Here is a 20,119-nt window from a genome sequence, read left to right as displayed (position 1 = left end):
TTCCTGGGAAAGCCCGCCCTCTCTTGCTAATAAACACAAGACCAGGATTTAACCCTTGCAGATTTAAATCAATCAGTAATAGGTTTAAAGCTTTACACAGTAAGAGAATACACAATGACTGAAGCTACCAAGGACTGATCTTTGTCCTGAGGGTGAATTTTGAAGCTCTATCCTGGCCAAACAGTCCCTCTCCACTCCTCCACTCCCCTCCCCCAAAGCTCAAGGTTTCTTCCACAAAGGTCAGCTCCTTCTTTCCTCTGATCAAAACAAAATGCCAACCAAGAAGCTCCCATATTCGCTGAGCCTGTGTTTGGCCCAGCCCTGTTCCACATCCAGGATGTATGAAGGCAGGATGGATAAGTAGCCCCCGTATCACAGTACCACATCTACCGATAAACCCAAATAACCCAAAGCTAATGGTGGATAGCTAAAAGTCTGGAAGGCAGATCACCAAAGAGCACACAACAAGCTGAAACAGAGAAGGCAAGGCCAACAAGAGAATGAACAGGGCTAAATGCCGATGTCTGAATTGGGATCACAACACACACACACATATATGCACACACAAGAAGGCAGATGTTAACAGTTTACTTAAAAGTCCGTAGTCACAACAAAGGCAAGATTCAAGCAATCACCATGGAATTGAAAGCAGGAAAGTGGCAAAAGCCCAGATTTCACAGAATTCACAGAATGCTTTTTTGTCGGTATTTAGGCATTCGAACATTATCTGGAGCTTGCACACTGCTGACTCATGTCAATAAAACATGTGTTAAGCATGGAGACAAGGCTACAAAATTGAAATAATTTAGTGTTTTAAAATTTGCCAAGTATATTATCATATTTGATCCTCACAACTCTATGAAATAGTTAGTAATTATAACCATTTCATAGGGAGTAACTAAAATCCAGAAAGGTTAATGGTTTATCTGTGGTCACACAGCAAAGTCCAGAAAGGTTAATGGTTTATCTGTGGTCACACAGCAAGTGAGGGTCTGAGGCAGACCCTCAAATTCAGCTTGTCCTGACTCCAATGCTCGATCCACCAAGCCAAAATCAAACCAGTCTGTGCCCAAGGAGTTTGATATAGAAATGGGGCCCAAATAACTAGACTGCACTTTGTAAATGATTAAATACACAGTACCTGTAGGTCACAGGAGCCTAAGAGATTTAAAAAGAGAAAGAAATCAGAGCAGGCTTACTGAAAGAAGTGACCTGAGTTGGGCCTTGAAGAAGGAGAAAAAGATGTCACCAGGTAAAACCTACAAGGTTCAAACAGTTGAAAGGGCAGGGCTAGTGCCCTGCAGGGAGAAGTACAGGCTAGAAATAGAGAAATCAGTAGCCATTCCCCAGGGGAAATGAAAGAAAATGAGACTGCCAAGGAAGAAAATATTAAAGTAGAGGAAAGAAAAGGCTGAGTGAAGGAGTCTTGGTAGATGCCTACACGTAAGGGGTGAGGAAGCTTCTGAGTAATGGCCACACTCCTCTTCCCCGAGTGACTCTTAATCACACTCCCAGCACATGGGAGGCTGTTTTCATAGTCCTGAATTTCATAGTCCTGACAGGTCCTGAAGGAAGGTGGCAGCTGTGAATGCAAAAAGATGGTGGAAAGAGAATTTATGGTACTTGGCCAGTGACTGAATATGGAGAGAGAAGGCTATCAAGGATCAAAGAGGATTCCAAATTTATGAACCTAAGTTGATAACTGTCTATCTAACTACTTTGTGTTTATGAATATGTATTCTCTTTATATTTAAGATAGAGATTTGTTGCCTCTTCCTCATTAGAATGTAAGCTTTTTTAGTATGGACTGTGGCATTCTTTGTTCTTGCAATTCAAGCTCCTAGCACACCAGCTGGCACACAGTAATTAATAAATGCCTAATGGCTGATTATTGATTGGGAAGACAGTAGTAGTGACCTGGACTGGTGGAGCTTGGAGGAAAGGTAGGTAGGTTTAAGGGGAAATATCATCAGTTACACTGTGGACCTGCTGAATGTGATAAAGACTTATCCATCCAGAGATGGCGAGGAGGCAACCGATGATAAGACAAAAGATTTCAGATGAGAGAGTAGGGTATGTTTACATTTGGGTGTTATCTGCACAGGTAGTAGTTAAACCTATGGGAGTTCATTAGACCAACAAAGGAAAGAGAGTATACAGGGGAAGACCTGGGACAAAGCCTTGGGGTCACTCAAGCTTAGAAGGTAGAAGATGACCAGATCAGCAAAGATTACTGAAAAGGTCAAACAGGAATGAGGAGAACCAAGAAAGATTACTGTCACAGAAACCTAGGGAAGCAAAGGTGTCTGGGAAGAGGGTTAAAATTCTTGAAAATAGTAACTATATGCATTACTAAGGAGATGAACTGATTTACATACAGTCTTTCTTTTCAAAAAGTAGATTTTTATTAGTATATTGTTTGTGCCTCACCTACATTCCCCCCGTATTATTCTTTTTCCCTTTACCACCAACCCCTAACCCCCTCAGAGACTTACCCCTTACAACCAAGAGAAAAAAAGAGGAATAAGGGGAGGGAGGGGAAATCTGCACATCCAAAATTGATTGTTATGTGGTGTTCATTTTGTGGTCTACCTAGTTGTTGCCACTAGGTATGTTGTCTTCTTTGGTTCACTTCTTTCACTTTACATCAGTTCATATCAATCTTTCTATGCTTCTCTTCATTTTCTTGTGGCACAGGTAAAAGTCCATTAAACTAATGTATCATAGTTTATTTAATCATTCCCCAATTGATGGGCACAGACCACTTTCAGCTCTTTACTGCCTTGGTGGGGCACATGAGATCTCTGCATCCTGGGATTTTTCTTAAGATGAGTTAAGTATTGGAACATTTGTTTGGCCAAACAGGTGCTGAAACATGCTGACTCACTGAGGGTCTATTTTCATTAGTCATCTTGCCCCACAGTCAGCATCTGGTCTTGGCCTTCCTCTTTCTGACCCCTGGTGTCATACAATGCAGAAGTCATGTGCCTCTTAAGGCAACTACTAAGAACATGACCCAGCTCATTCTGCCTGTTTTTGGAGAAAAGACCAGTGGGCAGGAGGTGCTTAAAGTAAGATTTAGGGAAATATTCCCTAATGCACAGAGGCTTTGTGACATTGTCTGCAGTAACCCACATCCCACATATGTCCCTGCTGACCGTATGTGTACAGTGATATACGCATCCATGTCACAACTGACAAGTGAGCAAACAAAAACAAGGGACATGAAAATCTCTTGCCCCAAATCTTCACTATCAATGGTCAGGTCTACATGCTCACACATTTTTGACCTTCTAGCCCTTTGGCTCAAGGCCAATTCAATGAGCCACTTACTTTGTCTTGCTCAATCAGGTACAACTTCATTAGTGTAAGTAGAGGCTGTTTTTTCAAAGCTCAGTCCCTAAATATCCTGCCACACACTACAGCTCAACTTCTCTTCATCATTTTGAGTTGTCATTGAAAGCCTGTAAAAGGAAAAGTAGTTCCCTTTACAACTCTACATTTTCCTCAGCAATGTTAACTATTAAGCACAATGTGTTCAGCCACTAAGTACTGTCTGGTCCTCTAGTTTAAAATCCTCCATGCCTCAAAGTGACTCTTAAAGAAACAAGAAAGAGTTAAGAGACAAAGACAGGGGAAAATACACTATCAGTTAGGTACAAGTCAGTTCTCATCCAAGTTTCTCTAATCAGCAGAAACAACCACAAATCAAAGAACTTGAGCATTCAGAGTATCAGACAGGCTGGTACAAATCACTGCTGAGCCCCAGTCTCACATGCCACCAGCATCTTCACCAGTTCCGCACGCAGGAACATGAATATCACTATCATCTCATCGTCAGTGCTGCTGTTGCGCTTACCCGTTTACTGCAAGCCACTCTAAAAATCTTTATAGCTAAAGAAAAAATGTAAATGTTCAGACACTCAGGTTGTTAAGTCATCCTGAGAAGCCAAAATGCAGTTCAGCATATCAGAGAATCCAAGAATTAGAAAGGACTGTAGAAATCACCTGGGCCAAGCCTATCATCTTGCAAAGGAACCATGAAGCCAAGCCAGCTTCGACCTTGGCCAAGACTCCACTGCAGCAGCCAAAGTACTTTCCAGTTCTAAGAGCTGAGAATTCTAATTCCCAGTGCAGGGCTCTTCAGACTCACTAATTCTATCCCTTATGGCATGTCCAGTATCAGTCAAGTCAAACCCATGCTGCCTTATACCAGGCAGGAACAAGTCTATTCAAAATTACCAAGGCAGCAAAATGATTCTTTGGAAGTTCCCTTCTGTTAATCCCTTGGTCTTCAGGGGCTATTTCAGCTGTACAGGGAGCAGGGTACATAGGCAAACCTGCTGGACTTGGAACCAGGAAACACAAAGATTCCAAGTAAGCTTCTGACACTTTACTACCTGCCTCAGTTATCTCCTAGAGTTTGAATTATGACCTCTGTAAAGAGGATTCTAACTGAAATACATTCTGCAGGGTTGTCCTGAGGATCCAAGGACAAAATACAGAGAATACTCTGCCAACACGAAAGAGCTATGTAAATTTTAGCCATGTTGTCAAACTGAATTCTAGATCAGGTGTTCTTAACCTGGGATTTGTGAATAGATTTCAGGAGGTTCATGAACTTGGATGGGGGGAAATTACATCTTTACTTTCACTAGCCTCTAAATAAAATTGAGCACTTCTTTCAGTTGTGAATGTAGGCAACAAACCAGTATTCTGAGAAGGGGTCAGCCAAAGTGGCCCATGACGCAAAGCTGAAGAAGTCCTGGTCTTAGACACTCACATCTTTCCTCCCTTTGGATCAACCTCCCTGGGTATTCACACCAATTTCCTGCCATCTACTCAACCTCATCAAAGGGCTACCCTCCCCTACTGCATACCTCAAAACTCCCTGCAGGCATTCCCCATTCTCAGACTTTTCTTTGTTAAGGCTAACCCTCTCATGCTCTTTACTCTAGCTTCTCATTGCCTCCAAGAACATACCCCTGAAATCACCTCCTCTTCCATGTTTGAACTCTTCTTATCTGCTGTCTCCATGCCTGCCACCTAGAAACATGCCCAAGTTTCCATCATACTCAAGAAAGTTTGACCAAATCACACAATTCTTGAGAGCTGGAAGAAGCCTCAATGGTCAAGTTCAGAAACATCAAACGTAGCCTTCGGGCACTTCTGGTCCACCATACTCCCAAGGGCAGCCCAAACCAGGTAAAAACGTACTTGGGAAAAATTTAACAAGGTAAAAGTACAACAAAGCATTGATATTATTACATTTTTAAACTAAGTCAGCTTTGAGATATTATCTCACGCCTATCAGATCAGCAAAAATGATAGAAGAGAAAAACAACAAATGTTAGAGAGGATGTGGAAAAATCGAGACATTAATACATTGCTGGCAGAACTGTGATCTGATCCCATCATTTTGGAGAACAATCTGGAATTATGCCCAAAGAGTTATTAAACTGCCTATACCATTTGACCCAGCAACACCACTAGTTGATCTGGTTCCCAAGGTGATCAGGGAAAAAGGAAACGAACCTCTATGTTCTAAACTATTTATAGCAGCTCTCTTTGTGGTAGCAAAAAGCTGGAAATTGCAGGGATGCTCATCAATTGGGGAGTTGTTGAACAAGTTGTGATTGTAATGGAATACTACTGTGCTGTAAGAAATGATGAGCTGGTTGATTTTAGAAAAAATGGAAACACTTGCATGAAATAATGAAGAGTAAAATGAGCAAAACTGAGAGAACATTATATACAACAACAGCAATATTGCTTGAAAAATAATCCTAAACAGCTAAACTTATTCTGAGTTCTACAAATACTCAGATCAATTCTAAAGGACCTATGAAGGAAGATGCTATCCATCCCCAGAGAAAAAACTGATACAGAAATACGCATAGTATGGTTTTACATATATCTATAAATCTACACCAAATAGTGGTCTTCTCTGGAGCGGTGTACGGAGGGAGGAAGATGGTTCAGAACTTAAAACAACAAAAAAATTAAATTAAAATAAAACAAAATTATGTCAATATGCAGCCTACAGGGATCTTTACACGGCCCTCATTTCTATTTAAGTTGGATACCACTGATCTAGAGCAACCCATACAAGAAACCATTCCTATTCTAACAGATCCAACAAACAGTCATCCAGTCTCTGCCTCCCGGGCAGCTGAGCCCACTGTGAGACAGTTCTCCTTGGCAGGAAGTTTCCCTTTGCCCCTTTGAAACTTAGATTCATCGTCCTAGTTCTGCTCCCTAGGGCCAAACATCAGAAGTTTAATCTCTCTTCCACATGACAGACATGAATATGTCTATCATGGCTTCCTTGAGTCTTTTTCCCAGGTTAAAATGCCATTCGGTCAATAAGATTTTTGTTAAGCCCCTACTACATGGCAGTCATTGTGCTGGGCCCTGTTCTTCTTTAGTTGATCTCAATTAGGAACTCAAAGCTACCATCCTGGTTGCTGGTTGCCTTTCTCTGGAATCCTGCAATCCTCTCAGCCTGTTGATTGCTCTAGACCTCTTTCCTTTCCTAGTCAAACATCTAAAGGGTCATCTATGGTTATATGCACTATTGCCCACCGTTTACCAGTCCTGGCTTCCACCCTAATACTAGACTCAAAGTTCCCAATAAAGTTCCCAATGATCTCTTAACTGTGAAATCCATTGGCCTTTCCTCAGTCCTAATACTTCTTGACCTTGAATCACCTTTTGACACTAACCACCCCCTTTTCTCTTCCCTTGATTTTGATGACACTTTCTTGATTTTCCTACCTTTGTGAATACTCCTTTTCAATACACTTCATCTAACTCCCATACACTAAATGTGGGCATCCTCCAAGGCTCAGTCCTGGCTAGACCAAAGTTGGCAATACAGGACTAGATATCAGAAGACAGAAGATATAGATTTTGGATGTCAACAGCATAGAGATGATTATTGAACCCCATGGAAATGGATGGTGATCGCCAAGGAAAAGAACGCTTATACTTTCTGCACTCTCACTTCCAGTCAAATAAACTTGCTCACCTTCCCGTGTTCAGGACATCCCTTCTCCTGCCTCTATACAGTCCTCCACGTGTGAAATGAATCCCCAGCCTTAGCACAGTGCCTGGCACATAGTAGGTATTACTAAATGTTGACTGACTCCCAATAACTCTTGAAATTACTTTGTATTGCTTTGTAAATCTTTATATTTACTTATACTAGTATCCCCCAAGAGAATATAAGTTCCTTGAGGATAGCATCTGTTTGGCTTGTCTTCTGTTTAATCCGGTGCTTTTCACATAGCAGACTTTAAGAAATATTTGCTGCATTGAACCAAAACTTTCCTATTCCTAGTTCCCATTCCCTCAGGGCTCTAAATTTCATTCAATGTCAGTAATCAATAATGGGTTATTAACCAAATAAACCAAGATGTACTAATGTGTTAATTTAACCAGGTAAAATGCATGCCAAGGAGAATTCTATGCGGAGAAAGGGCTAGAAAGGGTGGAATATCAGGAAATTACTCTGGTGTAAAAAACCAAAAGATATTAATATAATTTGTATAAAACAACAAAGTGCACACCTCCTCAAATTTGCCTTTAACAAGCCAGTACACACTTAGTTGAATTTAGAGCACTAGGCTGAGTACTACCTGGGATATAAATAAGACATAGTCTCTACCTTCAAGGGATTTAAAAACTAGTTGGGGGATAATATATACAAGCAGGAAATAGAATAAAACAGAAAATGGGCTATATGAGTCTGATACCATGTAGGTAGATTAAGTTCTGAGAGGGAATCTGGGAATCATGAAGTGATGTACTGAGATTAGTAATGGGGATGGTATTCCAGGGCTAGGAAAACATGGGTCTGGCCTCTGTGTGGTCATCAAGAGGGCAGTGAGTGACTAGAAAGGTAGATCAGGATTGGAGAGAAGCAGCAGGAGTCAGTTTCTGCTTTAAAGGCACAGCTATGGCTCACTGTTGAGAAAGAGCTTCCCTCTCTAGTGACTGTGGCATTCTGAGCCTGTCTAGCCAAGCCCAGAGAGGTACCTGAGAAGACAGAACTAGCTAATACTGGAGCTGGAACTGGAACCTGGGATTTAGGGCTCTTTTCGCTACTCCAAAATGCTTCATTAAGTCTTATTTTGGAAGAACAACTAAACACATAATGAATAAATAAATAAAACGAGGCAGAATTTTAGCTAAAATAGCTATCGTAGGTTCTAAGGGAAGAGATGATGAAGAAAAACTGAAGGAACTGCAATAATCTGAAGAAGGCATACATGTGGGGATACAGATCCAAAACTTCTCAACCAGGGCCAAATTGGGTCCACGTCCTCCCCAAATCCTCACAGGAAATCTGTCCAAAGTGCTGAAGGCATTCCTCCAGCTCTCTGAAATGCATACAGAACCACTCAGGCTATGGTGACCAGTGACTCTCACTCTCATCTCATCTCTCTTCTTACCTCATGATAAATAAGAGTCAACAGTCCTATAGGGAATTTGTGGAATAACCTTATCATCCTCTACTTCTCACTCTCCCTTGCCTTTCCAAGCCAGTTGTTGGCTCTCAATAAGTGTTTTCTCAATCAAGTTATTTCTTAACAAAAACCATATGAAATAGACATTCAGACTTGCCAAAGGCCACAGGACTAATAAGGGGGAGAGCTGGACCTCTACCCAAGTCTTTTAGGTCCAATGGTATTCCCACAATGCCACACCACTTTTCTAGTGACAAAGGGCCTGGGCCACAGTGTGGGTAGCAGGAAGAGAGGAATTTGAAAGCTAAGAATCCACTCTGTGACTAAATGATGAAGGGATGAACAAGCCAAAGGTTACAAGCCTTTGTGATAGAAAGAAAGAATGGTGGTGCCACAGAGAACTGTAGCTTGTTAGGGGAGATATTCTGCATGGAATTAACTTATAGCACCCCTCAAATCACGTCACAGAGATAGCTGGTTGCCACTTCCCTGGTTAGAAGATACCAATTTAAAGGACCATGGCTCCAACAAGCAATGGTTACTCCTTGCTCCAAGCTTCTTAAGACAGTGCTCAAGTACTGAGTCTCAGAATACAATGAGACCCGCCAATTCCATCATGGTTACTTTGGACAGAACAGGGACAAGGAATAGGCAGGTAAAATAGGCAGATTCTGCTTATGCCAGAAACTTTTCTTTGTGACACATAGCTATTTATTTAGTGAAAGTTCCAACTGGATTGTGAGAGTAAAGATTTAAATTCTCTGAGGGAGAGTTACAATGGGTACAATGCAGAAATCCTGCACCTCTGTCTTGGGGGCACAATCTTATCAGACCCTTCAGTAGGGCACATTGTTCCTCTTCACATACATCTGGACTTTGCTCTAATTAAAAGGGATCCTACCCACTGAGGCTCCAGGCTTAGAATCCTGAGACTTTAGACCACCAGCTCTTCCTAGATAGTGGTCTCTGCTACATGGAAGAACTCAAAAGCAACAGAAAAAGAGGCAGGGAAAAGGCCTACTCAAGATCAGGATTTCTTCTGGGACCCTACATATCGGCCTGGAAGTACCTTGGCCAGAGATACTCAACTGACTTTTAATCTTTTCCAAGGAACCTTCTGAAAGACTCCTAATTCACTGTTGGTGGAATTATGAACTGATCCAACCACTTTATAGAGCAATCAGGAATTATATCCAAGGAGTTATTAAAGTGCCTATACCCTTGGACCCAGAAACATCACTATGAAGTCTGTTTCCCAAGATGATTAGGGAAAAATGTCCATAATGCACATATGAAATGCATCTTAACACTTGTGGCCCTCAAAGCTAAAAGAAAATGTCAAGATGACAGAGCCCAGCACTGTCTCTTTGTAGGTAAGGATCCTTCAGAGAGAGAAAAAGGAAAAGAATCTCTATATTGTAAACTATTTAGAGCAGTTCTCTTTATGGTGGCAAAGAACTGGAAACTGAGGGGATGTCCATCCATTGGAGAATGGCTGAACAAGTTGTGGTCTATGATTGTGATAGAATACTACTGAGCTAGATAAGAAAGGATGAGCTCAATGATCTTAGAAAAACATGAACAGACTAGCACAAAATAATGGAAAGCAAAATGAGAAGAATCAAGAGAGCACTGTAAACAGTAACAACAATATTGTTTTAAGAACAACTTGGAGTGAATAAGTCTTTTTGACTCTTATAAATACCCAAATTAAATACAAAGGACATATGAAGGAAGACGCTATCTGCATCCAGAAAAAACCAGTAAATAAAAGTATGTATAGAATGGTTTTACATAGATACATAATTACATGTATACATATATATGTATTTGTGCCTAATGGTAACCATGGTGGGGGGGGAGGAGAAAAAAATGGGTAAAAAAAAAGTTACATGATAACTTTATTATATATTTAAAAGGAATATCAAGTGCATAATAGATTTGCAGTTATATGTACAATCACCTTTTTTCCTATTCTACTATGTTATGGAAATGCTTGTTTTATTTCTTAAGTTCAGAACATAAAATTTTTATAAAATGACTCTCCTGCAAATCCTACTAAGAGAACCTGGATGGTCCGATTTGGAGGTTCAGTCTGAGGAGGAGAACCTCCACCCCCCTCACTACCTCCAACTCCCCATCCCTCCCCCTGTCTTTCCTTCCAAGCTGAAAAGTTCATCTTGCTCCCCAAACCAAGGACTGCCTCCTCAAAGCAAACATATCAAGCATTGCTCTAAGGAAAGCCTCCAACACTGCATGCCCTCAGGATTTCCACCCATGAACTAACCTGAACCTCATCTACTCTGAAAAAAAAAGACTAGTCCTAAACCAGTTCTTCTGTCCTTGAGAGCACCAAACCATTAACACTCCTAGTACCTCAACTGCCTAGCCTGCAATTTTTCAAGGTAGTTTCTGGGCCCTTACTGAATTACAGATTTTGAGCAGGCAGATAAAGGCAAGGTCACTGGGGAGTTCATATAAAAATGTACACAGCACATTCATTATTCAGCACAAAAGTGTCCATAGTGCACATATGAAATGCATCTTAACACTTGTGGCCCTCAAAACTAAAAGAAAATGTCAAGATGTCAGAGCCCAGCACTGTCTCTTTGTAGGTAAGGATCCTTCAGAGAGAGAACTTTTGTACAGATCTGATTTATACGACTCAGGTAGCTTCTGGATGAGCCCAATTCAGAGCCAAGTTTCATATCTTGGGGTTGTTTGATACCCACTTCTATATACCATTAGGTTTAGAGGTTCCATGAGAGGTTATGTTCTGAAAACAGAGTAAAGGTAATTGACTGGAAACAAGCTCTACTCACTGATTATTAAATGGAAGAGCTAAGAACAAGAAGACACAGACAGATTAATTAATTGCACTGCCCACCTGCTGCATTGGTATCCTTGCAATATCAAGAGATCAGACCCCTGGGCACAGGGCCTGGGTTCGAGCTGCCAGATGAGGAAAGCCATGGGATGCGTTTTGGTTCGCATTGCAAAGCAGCTTCTGTTATATATACCTCTTCACTTAAAAAGACAATTCGAGATGATTTTTGTTTTATGCTTTTCTTGAAATGTGTTCAAATAAAACATTCCGCTAGAGGCCTGCAAAGGAAGAATGCTATCTGAAGGACAGAGGGCCATCCTTACTAAAAAGGAGCTTCTACATGCTGAAAAGCAAAGTATACCCTGTAGAACCTGAAAATGCTTCTTTACACCTCTTTATCTGGCCACAAGTTACTCTGAAATAAAAATGTAAGCACCAATAATTCTCTTTAGCCACTGGCCTAGAAAATGAGCCAGAGTAACTTTAAGTGAATTGGAAACTAAGTTTCTTCCCTAATCCATTTCACTTTCCCTAATCCATTTCACTTTCCCTGATCTATTTCATTCCCTCATCTTAAATGAAAATAGACTTGAAATAATTAAAATGTCCAACTAAATATTTTTGGATTTGCCATTTCTTATGATTCTATAACAATCTAGTTCATCAGTTCTCAAAGTGTGGCCTGGGACCCTTGCCTGAGGTCAAAATTACTTCCATAATACTAAGAGATTTTCATTTCTAATCTGGTAACTATTGATAGATATAATCCACAGAAATAAAAGGCATTTGGAGAGTCCTCTATCATTTTTAAGAATGTAAGGAGTACTGAGACTGAAAAATCTGAGACCCAGTGGGGGTTTAGTTCAATCCCCTTCATTTCACAGATAAAAACATTAATGCCCAGAGAGAAGAAGCCAGCGCCCAAGGTCACACAACTACATGATGTCAAAGCCCAGAGAAAACTGGTTTTTGATCCCAGTCTTTCCACTATACCACAGGTCACTCCACTTCTAATTCCTTCTGTGCCTCAAAATGGAAAGATAATGGACAGGGTTCTTTAAGAGGAAAGAAGATTCCCAGTACAATACAATCAATTGTCAGAAAAAAGTGGTCTATAATGTGCTTAATAAATTGAAATGTTCACAGATTAATATCTGATGAAGTTAATATCAACAGTAGTCAGTTTCACAAGGAGGGAAAGGACCTTCATTATCCCTGTATCTACCTTTAGAGTATCTAGCAGAATATTTATTATACAAATAATTTACCATTTCATGAATGGATAAATAACCTACAACTTACATAGGTCTGGAGAGGCATCATAGGGTACGGCAGGGGTAGGCAAAAGACAGTCCTGGGCCAGAGTGGCCAGGATCAGATTTTGGATGGCTGAAGAACTAAGAACAGTTTGCTGGGAGGTTAGATTTGGCCCTAGTTTACACTGGTCTGCCAGCATTTGGTGTAGCAGTTGATAGAGTAGTAAGATCCAGGACTAAGAAGTCCTGAATTTAAATACTCCTCCTGCTACTTTGTAGCAATGTGACCATAGACAAGGCATTTCATAACTTTCCTGTAATGCTGACTAACTGATAATTCTCTCACAGTGTCCTTGTGAGGTTCCTATGAAACTAGATACATTAAGTACTTTGCAAACTTGAAAATAGGACTGGGTATCAATAATAAGTTTCATAAAGAACTCAAAATGTATGTCTACCAAATGTTACCATTCTCCCATAATGACTCTGTAGATAACCCTCTACTATTTTCACCTTTTATACAAACTTGTTTAGCTCCAGCCTTATTTCATTTAATTCCTGACTGATTTTTTTTTTCAAGCAGTAAACATGGGAAATGTGGAAGTTATATGAACGTGTTCCTGATCCTTCAACAGGACGATTACAATTCAGGCCAAACAGTCCATGAGCCTATCAATCAACCTATCTGAAAAGCTTCTATGCCATGTGTAGCTTTGGAGGGGTGTATGTCTTTTTGGTTTGCTTTGGAGGCAATCAGGGTTAAGTGATCACACACCAGGATCACACAGATAGGAAATGTCTGAGGACAAATTTGAACTCGGATTCCCCCAGACTCCAGGTTCCATGCCCTATTCACTGTAGCATCTACCTGCTCCTGCCTTTTTGTTTTTTAACCAGAGGATTACCTTTTAATTTTCTCCCCTCTTCTCTAAAGCTTACTTCTCTAGTAACTCCCAAATTTCAAGTGCCAAGTATTTGAGTAGATAGTCCCACTCTGTCATTAATGACCCAAAGACTTCTTGCCAAGAGAGGGAAGGAACATTTCATTTATTTTGCCACCTAGTACTTGTGAACTTGGATTGTATTCAAAAAATCGCAAAACCGTAGAAAAAAAGTACAGAATGTCATACCTAGAAAATACTAGAAATCACGTAACCCAACACTCTCATTTGAAAGAGGGAGGAAAGTGAGGTCCAAAGTTGATTCCAAAGATCTTTCAAATAACATCCCAGTTTACAAAACACTTTCACCTACTCATTCATATAGCAGGTTACCCCCATTTTCTAGATGAGGAAACACAAGTTCAAGTTCAGTGACTAAGCTTAAGAACACAAGTGGCAGAACCAGAATCTGGTCTTGCCTGTTTCCAACCTACCCTTCACAAGGTTGCTAAATTGATATTCTCAACCTACAGGACTGATCATGGGACTCTCTTCCTCCAGAAGTATCTGTGGCTCTCTACCACCTCTTCTTATAGTTCAACCTGTCTTTCCAGGCTATCGCAGCTTTCCCATTAATGCACTGTCTCTCCTTTAGATTCCCTGTACAATATTCATCTTTGTGTCTAGGCATGAACAGGATTGTTGCCCGACTCATGCTTATCTAGACCAAAATTTAAAACAGACACACTACAGCCACAGGTGTTCAGGGACCAAAATACCACCCAGAAGTCACTCTCATGTGACTTAGAAATGTATATATGTGCCAAGAAACTTACAAAGATTGGAACCAAGTTCAAGACTAAATCTTCCCCACACCCCTAGTTCTGCCTCCCGGACTGCCCAGCTTGGGCTTCCCCAGAGTCAGAGCTGTCCAGTTCCTCCGATGCTCCAGAGGGGAAACTGAGGCCCAGAGAACACAAGCAGCGGGGCTCAGAGCCAGAACCGGAACCTGGGTCACAGAATCTTAATGTTTGAAGCTGGATGTCCTCAGAGGCCATCCAGTCCAACCTCTTCATTTTACAGATGAGGAAACTGAGGCCCAGAGGGGCAGATCTGGGGCAGATAGGAAGCCACCTGGTCCAACTAGCTCATTTTACAAGAGTGGGAAACTGAGACCCAGAGAGGGGAAGTGATTTTGCCCAAAGGCGCTAGGACTGGAAAGCTGGGAGTTCTCGGGTTCCTGCTTCAGCCCCGCGGATGGGCTGGGTCCAGACCGGAGTCGCTGCCCCGGCCGGGCCTCAGTTTCCCTACTGGGGCCTCAGGCCTCCCCGCCCGCCCCCTCCGCGCCCCGACCGTCCGAGGCTGCTGGGGCTCCAGCGGAGCAAGGCCCGGCTCGTCCTCCCCAGCCCCTGGGCCCTTTCGGCTGCCGAGGAGGTGGTCTCGTACTCCCCTGGCACCCCATCCTGGGCCCGGGCCCCGGTCCCGGCCCCGGCTCTAGCCCGCTTGCCCACACTCACCCGCGGCAGAAGAGACAGCTCTCCCTCCTTCCCTCCGGGGGCCCAGCGCAGGACCAGCTCCTTTGGGGCGCTACCACCCGCGGGGGTCGTCGGGGTCGGAGTGAGGCGGCAGCCGCTCGCTCCCTCCCGTCTCAAAGGGCGGCGCCCCCTCTCACTCGACGGGCTTGGTTCGGCCCGACTCCGCCCACGCCCCGCTCGTCCAAGCAGTCAGCTGGACCGGACGGGGGCGGGGAAAGCACGTGGGGGCGGAGCGGAGGCAAAGGTAAAGAGCAGGGAGCGGGAGTGGGGCGGGGCTAAAGGACCCGGGACTGGGGGAGGAAGGGCTCAGGGACGCGGAGCAGAGGAGAGAAAGAGGGAAGAGAAATCTGATGACTGAGAACAGCGCGTGCCCAGCTGTTTGCTTTGAAGTCCGTCAACAAACATTAAGCACCCCCAACTGAGTTCCAGGCACCCTGGTGAACGCTGAGAATACAAAGAAAGGTAAAGGACAGTCCCTGTCCTCAAGCTCAACAGTCTGATGTGAGACATGCAAACAATCAATTAATTTTCCAATCAATTACATTTGTGAAACACCTAGTACATGCCAGCGTCAGGATGCTAAGCATCGGGTACAAAAAGCCCTCAAGCTTACAATCTAATGCATTGCCCAACTATACACAAACAAGGTTTTATGCAGGGGTAGTCTCGGAGGAAAGGCACAGATAGGGAGGAGAACCAGGAATCGCTTCTCATGGAAGGTAGGATTTTAGGTGCGACTTGAAGGAAACCAGGGAGATGGAGATGAGGAAGGAGAGCATTCCAGGCATGGGGAACATACAGAGAAAATATCTGGAGTCCCCAGACTCCCAGATGGAGTGTCTTGTACAAGGAGCATCCAGAAGGCCCCCGAGGCTGGATCAAAGTAAATGGGAGGTATTCTAGACCAATCAATTAAACAGGCCTTTATATATGTGTTTGTTTATGTAAGGTGTAGTAACTGTGAATAAATTTTTAAAATTTATTAAATTTATAAATTTATTAAAATTTTTAAAAGTGAAATCTCCTGCTTTCTACAAGCTTACATTACAGCTTCTCCCTCCCCCCTTTTTAGAGTTGGTAGTGGTGCACCTCCCCCTAAACCCCCCAGAAAGGGGGAAGGATGTACTTTGACTAGACCCAGCTTCTCATTATCAAGTGTTTGTAAAAGGCTCTTGTAAATTTTTACACGGTCATAAAAAGGCATTCAATTTGTGTTATGGCTACTGTCATTGTCTAATAATAACTGTTCATATTAGTGTAGCAGTCTCATTTATGGATTCCAAAGAGTACATTCCCAACCCGTAGAAGTCAGTAGTGAAAGCTGTGTAACTTCTCCTTTTATCTGTGAAGAAAGTAGGACCCAGAGAGGTCTAGGGATTAATTCTGATGGGAGACAGAGGGACATGGTAGAAAACCCTAGATTTGGACTCAGACAAGATGGGTTTAAGCCCTACAATTTATGAGCAGTGTGACCTTGGGCAAGTCATTTAATCTCTAACCAGTAGGATCGGAATGTTAACATAAGAATATTTCTACTCCCTAATTTATGAGGTGACTGTAATTTGGTTAGGGATGGAGACTGAACTTCTCATTCCCCCATGTAAGGATGAGGAAACTCCTCCACCTCTGACATTTCCAGGCTTAAGAAACTTGCCTAGAGCAGAAGTAAAGGGTCTGCTCTCAAGGAACTTACTTTCAATTAGGGAAATAATCCTGTGTATATAAGAACAGAAGAGGTCATTTGGGAATTAGGCTAGTGCTGCTATGGGTGGAGGAGGAGGGTGAGAGGCAGTGTAGAATCAGGAAAGGCTTCAAGGGAAGGTGGCACCTGAAGGAAGCTAGAGATTCTCTGAAATGGGGAACTAGATAGAGGTTAAGAAAGCAGCATGCCAGCCATGGAGGAAAGAGTAATAAGGCAAGCTAAACTGGCCAGAGAACAAGGCTACCCCTTGGGCAGCCGAGAGAAGACTATGGACCCCTTCTCAGAATCATGTTTTCAAATGCATAAAATAGGTTAACATAAAATACGTAGGTTACAACCAATTATACTAAAATACAGTCATCAAAAACTTTTTTAAGTTCATAAACTCCAGGTTAAGAACTGCAGTCCTAGAGAGCCACAGGAGTTTATTGAATAGGGGAGTGACATGAATGAATGAATGAGCAAATGAATGCAAAACATTTATTCAGTGTTTAGTATTCTTCATGCACTGTGCTTAGTGTGTGGGGGGAGAAAGAAAAAGAGAGAGCACCAGGAGCTCTCAAGGAGTTTACAATATAATGGAAGATACAATAAGAAAACTAATCCGTACAAATAAGCTGTCCACAGGAAATAATTAAAAGAGAGAAGGCACTAGAGTTTGGGGTGGGGGGGCCGATTAGGGAAGTCTTCCTGTAAAAGATGAGACTTTAGCTGGGATTTGAAGGAAGCCAGAAGGGTGAAGATGAGGAGAAAGAACATTCCAGGCATGGAGAAAATGGAAATCAGCGTCACTGGATCAAAGAGTACATAATGGGAAGATAGGAGGGGTCTAGGTTACAAAGGCTGTGAATGCCAAACATAGCATTTTGTATTTGATCTTGGAGGTGATAGAAATTCTCTGGAGTTTATTGAATAGAGAAATTACATGGTTATTCTCAAGCTTTAGAAAAAAAAACTCACTTTAGGGACTGAATGGAAGACAGACTGGAATGAGGAGAGACTAGAGTCTGGCAGATCCACCAGCATTGATGTCAGTACTCCTGGATGAGGTGCTGAGGGCCACACCAGGTTGAGGGGTAGGATCTGAGGAAAGATGATGCAAAGGTGAAATCTATTGAGAGATGCTGCGGAAATGAAATTGGCAGACTTTGACAACCAATTGGATGGGGCTGGGTGAGAGGGAGTAAGGAATTGGGAGAGGGAGGAATTTCATTCTATGTATTTTAAAACGTTATTTTGAGAAACTTCACCACTGTGCCAGAGGGGCCAGCACATAACAAAGGTTACTCCCTGCCCTAGAAGGTGGCATCAGACTTGAGCTTTGGAAGCTGAGATTTCTAAGAGGCAAAGGGAAAGAAGGAATGCATTCCAACTAAAAGGAAGTTCTAGTATAAATATGGAGAGGAGTGAAATGAAATACCAAATTCCTTGAACCACAAGTAAACCAGTTTGACACACAGAAAGAGAAGTGCAATAATGCTAATGATAAGATGAACCCAAACTTTCAAGGGTTTTAAATGCCATGAGAAGGAGTTGGTATTTCACCATTGAAACAATAGGGAATCACTGAAAAATCTAAAGGAGGTGAGTGACATGGTCAGAATTGTGTTTCAGCAAGATTATTGTCACAGCTCTGTGGAAGATGAATTGGGGGAGAAGTAACTGGAAGTAGGAAGAATATTAATGATCCAGGCAAAAGGTATCAAGGACCTGAACTGGAACAGTGATTTTAGGAGCGGAGAAAAGTAGGTGTGAGAAAGGCTGTGACGGAAGGGTCAAGACATGACTGTTCTTTGGGGGTGAAGGGAAGGAAAAGAGAGGATCAAGGGTGATCCAAGGTCACAGACATGGGAGTAGAAAGATCCTGGCGCTTTCAATACACATTGTGCTCCTGTGCACATCCCTTACTTCTCTCCATTCCCACCCAGGTGTCTTCCTTTCCCCCTGTCCAAATGCTCATCCTTCAAGGCACAGCTTTAGCCTGCCTTCTCCATGAAGCCTGGACCAGTACTTCCAACACTGACCCTTCCTTAACTGGCACATGCTAATGTCTAATACTCCCCCACTCCTACCATAGAATCATAGATGTAGAGCTTAGCTACTCAACTCCTCCATTCTAGAGGAGCAAACTGAGGTTCAGCAAGGTGAGTGACTTGCTCAGGTTTCCATAGATAGGGTGTACCTACTGCATATTGTAATGAGGTGTCCTCTCAACATTCTTCTTGCTGTCTGTGTCCTGGAGGACTTAAACTCTTCAGCTTGGAAACTCTCTCCCTGGGAACCTCACTGTCTTGATTCATGACTGCCTCATATGGCCCACTATATCTAGGCTGACTCCAGTTATCTTTTTCTTGTCCACCTTAGCATCACGCACATGCCCTCTGCTTCCTCCACCTCCCACTAATAGCCTCTACTTTCTAGTTCTGGAAACATAAGTCAAAACTGATTGGTTCTTGAAGGGGTGTGTCAGTCTAGATCCTTCTGGCTCCACTCACATCCTTTTAACTTTGCAAACTAAATATCCCTCTGGCTACCATTCCCCTTTAGGTGTTGTCTCCCACCATAAGAATATAAATCCCTTGATGCAGGGACTATCTCACTCTAGTGTCTCTAATTTCAGTGCCTAGCAAAGTGCTGGGCACCCAGAAAAGAACTCAATAAGTGCTTTTTCATTCATCCGATAGAATTTAAGCTCCCTGAGGACAGGAATGGTTTCCCTTTTTGCCTTTATATTTTCAGCACCCAGGACAGTTCCTGGCACGAAGGAAGAGCTTGATAAATGCCTACTGATTGATGGATTGTAGATTCATATTCTCCTTCAACTACCTTTTGTGGTTCTATGAGACAGTCCCGTAATATCCCCTTCTATATATGTGTATGATAAATTAACATTGCCTCCGAGGAGACTATATTGCCCCAAGGAGATCGTGCTTGGTAGCTGAAACAGTTTCGGGGTTGGTTTGGCCTCCTTGCTGTGGCAGTGTTTTTGTATGTGTTAAACTTTTTCAGAAAATGGAGGCAAATAGAGGTAATGTCTTTACTTTTATCCATTTCCCATTTTTAGTAGCTAGCAGTTCACTTAAACATGTTATATATGAGCTGCAATCACATGCAATTGTCTTCTTATCCTTATCCTTTCTTCTAAATAGGGTATTACTTTGTAAAAAACAGAAAGGGAACTGCCCAGGGCTTAGATATGATTTATATATTTTTAAATTATTTCTTTGGTCATTTATAGCCAAAAAAAAAAAAATTGGTAGCTAAGCAGTCAGGTTTCTATTGATGAGCCTCTCAGGTACTAGCCTTTCCAGTTTAGTAGAGTCTGCCACCAGGCGGCATCAAAGGAGAACTTTTGTAATAAGCTGTTGTCTAATGAGGCATCACTGAAGTCTTGCATTATTCTTTAGACTTCTAGAGTGGTATAATGGAAGGACTTTAAGCTTTAGA

General features: G+C 42.2%; 1 protein-coding gene across 4 annotated transcripts in view; it reads right to left on the bottom strand.

The window, feature by feature from the left end:
• Positions 1 to 20,119, bottom strand: part of POR (cytochrome p450 oxidoreductase) — an 83,069-nt gene that overhangs the window by 53,311 nt on the left and 9,639 nt on the right. The window contains exon 1 of one of the 4 annotated variants that reach the window (XM_072640245.1): positions 14,953 to 15,092. The exons of 2 other annotated variants lie outside the window; for them this stretch is intronic. The gene's annotated coding sequence lies outside the window, so the exon portion shown is untranslated. Of the gene's footprint in view, positions 1 to 14,952; positions 15,093 to 20,119 lie in introns of those variants that run through there. One more of the 4 variants, XM_072640247.1, reaches the window with a different exon arrangement.

This window comes from Notamacropus eugenii, chromosome 2 (genome assembly GCF_028372415.1).
Source record: "Notamacropus eugenii isolate mMacEug1 chromosome 2, mMacEug1.pri_v2, whole genome shotgun sequence".
NCBI classification, from domain to species: domain Eukaryota; kingdom Metazoa; phylum Chordata; class Mammalia; order Diprotodontia; family Macropodidae; genus Notamacropus; species Notamacropus eugenii.
Note: the sequence above shows the minus strand (reverse complement) of the source record. Positions and strands in the feature narration are given on the sequence as shown.